Here is a 5,858-nt window from a genome sequence, read left to right on the forward strand (position 1 = left end):
GCTGAGAGAGCAGCAACCTTCACAGTGGTGTGAGCACCAAGGCACAAGCAGCACACGGCCCTGTGTCTTTATAGCTACGTCTGTGCTAGCCATAAACTGAAACAAAAAATTTGGAGATGGTAAAACCAGCTTCAAACTGCAAATAGTAAAAAGACTGAATAAAGCAGTGGATTAAAAAAGGGGAGTTGACTGGCAATTCTGAGGTCAGGTTGTTATGCCAGCTTCTGCATCTCAGGGGTTTGCACAGTGTTCTGCTGATTAAGGATACCAATTAAACTCAGACACCAGAGTGAAAAGAGCAGGCGTATTTTACTGGTGATAACAGTGTAATACAGAAAACATGCAGTAAGAAAAGGCAGAATAGTGCACCTAAAGCAGCAAACAGGAAAAAACAGGGTAATGCCTTAAATCATTCCTACACGAGAGAGAGAATGGAGATTAAGAAAGATCCATCCCCACGTGCACACGTTACCATCACCCAGACCCGCAGTCGCGGGGCAGCCCCGGTCACAGCGAGGGTTGGCAGAGCCTGTCCCGGCAAGGGGGAAATCCTACGCGGTGCCTCCGCCCGTAGGTGAGGCTGCCAAAGTCGCTGCGAGCGGGTCCAGCCTTATAGACCAGAGATCGACAGGCCAGAACAGCTGGCACCTCTGTTTTGAGCGGAAAATTTCTGGTTTCATCCTCCTGTTGGATTCCACCCAAAGCCTGGCCAGGGCTCAGGGGGGAAACCAAGGGAGTTTCTAACAAGGCCAGATACCTGGGTCCTCAGCCTTGAACAAGGCTGAACAAGGGCAGTTGGATACATTCTCTCCTCACTCCTGATTCTATTTTGTCTAAGCTGCATCTTTCACTAGCGAGTTTACGTACTCTGTTAATGATTACACACTAAACAGCTTCGGCTTGGGGCCTGTTGTTCAGGCTTCAGGACTTCAAAGCTTTAGCACTTTTTCCATCAGCATAAGTGCGCTGTTATAACTTAGTACAATACCTACTAGCACAGTGGCTTTCAGTTATAAAATATACAGGATTCGTCTATAGGTCAGCTCTGGCTTGGGCCAGTTGTCCAAGCCTTAGCACTTCACACAGTAAAAGGGAACAATTGGCATGGCTCTAATTGGGTCATTTAAGTTTCAATACTAATTCTCTCATCTTATGTAACAAATGTAATTGAATACATAAACGCACATTTTATAACACATTAGAAGGCTGTATTACAATTTCTTTATGACAGGGCTTTTCTGGCTGTCTTTAGCACTTGCAGTATTACTTGTTCAAGGGTCATTCAGGTTCATTTGCTGGTTTAAAACAAAGCGGAGTGAAAATCTGGAAAAGATACAATGCAATAAGATTATTTTTCCCCCCCAGATTGCTTAGCAGACTACTCTAGCTACCAGAGACGTGAAATACGTGGCCTAACTGAAACTTCAGGCGAAAGGTTTGTCGTCCTGTTGCGGGCACTGGCAGGCGCAGACACGCGCTGCTGCATCTCCCCCGCGAGACAGGTGGGTGCCGGTGGAAGCGCCGCAGTTTTACTGCCCCGGCTGTGGAGGGCAGCCGGCCTGTTGGGGCACAGCGCTGTGCTCTGCCCTCTCACACGCTGTGTTGGTGTCTCAAGAAAACAAGAATTTGGCCTAGAGAGCAGCGATGCTGTGTGTTGTGCTCTTGGCCCAGCACCGAGCTGGGTGGAGACCAGAGCTGTGACTTAAGGACAGACATAACCAGTTTGACTTAACGGAAACACTGACCCCATCTGGCATGCCAAATCAGATGGTGTGGTTGTTCCCTTTTCTTACATAAATTACAGTCCTGGGGGATAGATTCCGGCATTGGTTTCTGCCAGAGTGAGCCTCACTGCTAACAGTTTGTGTAGAATTGTTACCTGCTGATGTTCTCCTCATGCTTTGTACCACTCTGACAGTTTTGGCTGTGGATCAGAATCGGAACTTCAGAACCATTTTAAGAGGCATATTTTTATATTAATACATTTTTTTCACTTTTTAAAATTGGGGATATGGAATATTTGAGATCTAATTTAAATGATAGTTCCTTATTCACTATTCAGTGAGTTTAAATCATTTCCAAAGTAAATGAAACCAAAGCAAATTAAGGTCATTACAATTTTGTGTGAGACCATCCAATCAGGGGCTCAACCCAGATTAAGCGCATCACTTCCATAAGTAATCCAGAATGAATTTCCCAGTGTCCTTCCTTGTCCACACCAGCCCTTCGACTCAGTCAGTGACGCCGAGCTCTGAGGGCTGCCCAAGCCGGCAACCTGCCTGCACGGGCAGAACCGTCCTGCCAGGGGCCGTCACCGAGGGGGACGCACAGGAGGCAACGCTGCGCCGGCGCCGTAATGAAGTTCACGTGGGATGATGAAGGATACTTCGTGTGAGTGCTGGCACCCCAGGTTCCCCTCGAGATCCCTTTCCAGACCCAGAGGTGGCCTGCATAAAGACTTAAAAATTAAGCTAGAGAAGACAGAAATGCCTGTATACTAGCAGAATTCTTTGAAAATCAGGTGTTCTATTGGGAGAATTGTTCTGTAAATTAAAAGATAATTGAGAAGCCCTTCCCCTGCTCTAAGACATGAACATTTCTTTAATTAATTGTTCATGTCATGCTGTTTTATCCCGGCCTAAACAATGTTAAAAAGAAGGGAAGTTGCTGCTGTGGGGAAAAGATCTTTTTTTTTTTGACACATATTACTTTTCTTCCTCACTAGACAGTGGGAATACGGCCACTAACAGACCCGCCTGCGTCACTCTCCTGATCAGGGGGGATCTGATTGCCTGACAGGCCGGGCAGCCAGAAGTCTCTGGCTGCGATGCAGGTCTGTAACAATCCAACACAGGTTAGAGTAGGAGAGGTGTGCTTCCACGCACCCGTGTGACAGCGTGAGAAATAACTTCTCCCCAGAGGCTCCTGCCTGCTGCTGCCCGTGGTGGTGCTGGTGCCATGCGGGGAGCCGGGAGCCCGAGCCCCGGGCTCAGGCGGGGCCGTGGAGCTCCCTGGGCAAGGCAGGGCCGCCCTGGTGCTGCCCCGCTGCTGCCCGGGGAGGTTGAGGGGCCCCGGGAGCTCTGTCCTGCCAGGGAAGTTGTGCTGTGCCCGCTGCAGGGGCTGCAGAGCCAGGGGCAGCGGCCGTGGCCCAAGGGGCGGGTGTCGCCGTGGGGCTCTGGCGCCTGTGACATCACAGAGGACAAGTCCCCGAGGGCGTCACCAGGGTGCCAGGCGGCAGCACCCGCTGCAGTCCGGCTCAGGCCAGCGGTGAGTGAGGGTGGCGGGGGGAAGGCTGGGCTGGATGAGGGCCGGGGCAGAAGCTCTGGCCCCCGAGGGGGGCTTCTACAGCCGGGGCGAGGGCGCAGCCGCTGCGGGGAGCGCCTGGGGCAGGGCAGGTGCTGCCCTCGGGGCTGGGCGCAGCGGTGCCGGGGCTGCCAGCCACGGCCAGTGCCCGGGGGCTGTGGGGAGATGTCCCTGTCCCTGCAGCGCTCACCACCCTTCGCCCCATCTCCCAGCCATCCCCGGGCTCCTGCATATTCCCCCCTGCTGCCACCTCCCTCCCACCCAGCCCCACTGACCCCCTTCTCTCCCTCCTCCTCCAGACCATGGCTGTGGGCAGTACCCGCTGCCTCCTGATGGTGCTGAGCCTCCTCAACCACGTTCTTCAAGTGAACAGGCGGAATGACGCGGCCACGCAAGACATGCTGCAGCAGCGTAAGGAGCAGCAGCAGCAGGAGTCGGCCTGGTTCATGGAGCAGATGGAGCAGATGGAGCAGAGGAGCCAGGAGCTGTGCGACCTCACTCCGGAAGGCATGCTCCGCGCGGCCTGCTGGCATTGGGTGCTTTGGTCCTCTGCCGAAACCCTGCTCCTGCTCCTTGTGCTCTACTGGCTGCGCCGGCGGAGGAGCGCTGACTCCAACAGCCGCAGCCAGTGATGAAGCTCCAGAGGTGCCGAGGAGAAGAGAGAGGAAGATGACTCGGAGGGCAGAGCGGACCCCAGTGACACTTGGGTGGAGACAAGCCTCAGGATAAGGTGGGGACCTCCGCTACATCTGCCAAGCCCTTCCCAAGAGCTTCTTTTCTGACGGGTTTTCTTTTCAGCCTTGGGATGGGACAGTGCCTGTGAACACCTGAGCACCCCCAAGAACAACATTGCCAACCGCCTGCTGCTCGTGCCCCTGAGACCACCCCTCGGGCACGTCTTCCACCAGAGGCGGGCACCGTGGAGGATCTGACGGCGAGGCACTGCTGCATCCCCGTGGAGCACCTGATGAACTATGTGCTGTGCTTCCTCTGCCCCGTGACGGGCTGAACACAAGCCGGGTCCCCGTTTCCCACGCAGCCTCTACATCTGCTCACTGTCGTGATGATCCTCCTGCTTGGAGGCGCAGGAGGGATTTACCCTATGTAAATACCCAATAAATAGGCTATAAATAAATTAATGCGCTCTGTGTGCTGATTTGTATACATGTAGTGACCGATCAGAAGATTTTGCCATCTCTTGGGTGCCCGCTTAAGCTCCATCTTGACTAAGGGGAGGTTGTCCTGCAGGCCCCAAGCATCCGGCGGGAGGAGGGCGTGGTAAAAGGGGGTCAGGGCGATTTGGGAAATACCCAAATTGCCAAATCCCCAGTGCTCCAGCTACTACTCACTGAGGGCAAGGCAGGAGCAGACCGCTTTGCACCCTGGCACTTGAGAGGAGCAGCTCCAGCTCTGCCATACATGCAGCATCGGGGCTCTCCTGTGGTACTTCGGTGCTTGAGAACAGGAGACGCTCCGGCCACCTGGAGCCAGACAGGATCCGACATCACGCACCATTAGAGCCTCGGGCACAAAAAGCATACAGCTGGCCCGGAGAACGCTTCTGACCGGTCATGCACCAGCCCCAAGTGCCGGCCCCTGTCGCCAGCGCAATAAAGTTGGCTGCTCACCCCATCCGCACCGGGAGATTCATTAAACGCCTCGGCACGTGTCAGAGCATCCGCTGCCTTGTAGTGACAGGTCACGAATCTGTAGTCTCGTGCGAGGTTTCCACCTGCCAACGCTTCTGTGTACTTCTTCCATCTGCTCTCGCCCTTACAAAACCAACAGCCGGTCTCTGGGTCTTTTGCTTTCTAGTCAATGATATTATTTTGTAGTTTAGGTCATCTGCACGTCTCTCTCTCCGTCCCTCTCTGGTTTGGATAGCTGAATAATGTAACGAACTGTTCAAGATTAACCACGTGCATATTCCTATACTAAAAAAAAACGCAGGTGAGAAAGGCAGAAGCGTCTCACCAGGACACACGTAAAAATACAGCGGGGTTGGCAGTTTCAGCCCTGTTTGGCGGTGCTGGTTGCTGTAGCCCTGGGCTAGCTCAGTGCTTCCAGCTCCAACATGCTGCACAGGCTGAGTTTCTTGCCGGGTTCTGCCCATATGTGGTTGGCCGCAGTGTAGCTCCGTTCCTTACCCGATTCATCTGCTTTGGGAAGATTTTGAGCTGTTGCACAGGCAGGACTGAGCAGGGAAGGTGTCTGGCTTTGGGCTCTTGCACGATTTCATCAATCCAATGACACTGACTACTCTTTGGCTTATCCCTGTTGTTCAGTGGTGAACTACGCAAAAATTTGTGATCTTCCATTACATGACATTACATCCCAGGCAATCGTAATGAAGGCAGTAAGGAGAGAATAGAGGAATCTAATGTAAAAATGTCCAAGTTTCAGTGTACATTATGTGTTTTGTCACTTGGATTATTCATCTATTAAATTTCATTGTAATTGTCTAATTATTCCTATAGGAGACAGCCTTCTACATTCTGTTCAGTTGGCTCCACCAGAATTAAATTTCTATTTTGTGAATAATTTAAATTTTGATT

The 5,858-nt window shown here is 52.5% G+C and overlaps 1 long non-coding RNA gene across 1 annotated transcript; it reads right to left on the reverse strand.

The window, feature by feature from the left end:
• Positions 1–290: 290 nt before the first annotated feature.
• LOC141974145 (uncharacterized) lies at positions 291–5,039 on the reverse strand. The gene is made up of 2 exons (XR_012635695.1): positions 4,653–5,039; positions 291–2,447 (listed from the first exon to the last, which is right to left on the reverse strand). It is a non-coding gene; the product is annotated as an uncharacterized LOC141974145 (long non-coding RNA).
• Positions 5,040–5,858: the final 819 nt, after the last annotated feature.

This window comes from Athene noctua, unplaced genomic scaffold, assembly GCF_965140245.1.
Source record: "Athene noctua unplaced genomic scaffold, bAthNoc1.hap1.1 HAP1_HAP1_scaffold_31, whole genome shotgun sequence".
NCBI classification, from domain to species: Eukaryota; Metazoa; Chordata; class Aves; order Strigiformes; family Strigidae; genus Athene; species Athene noctua.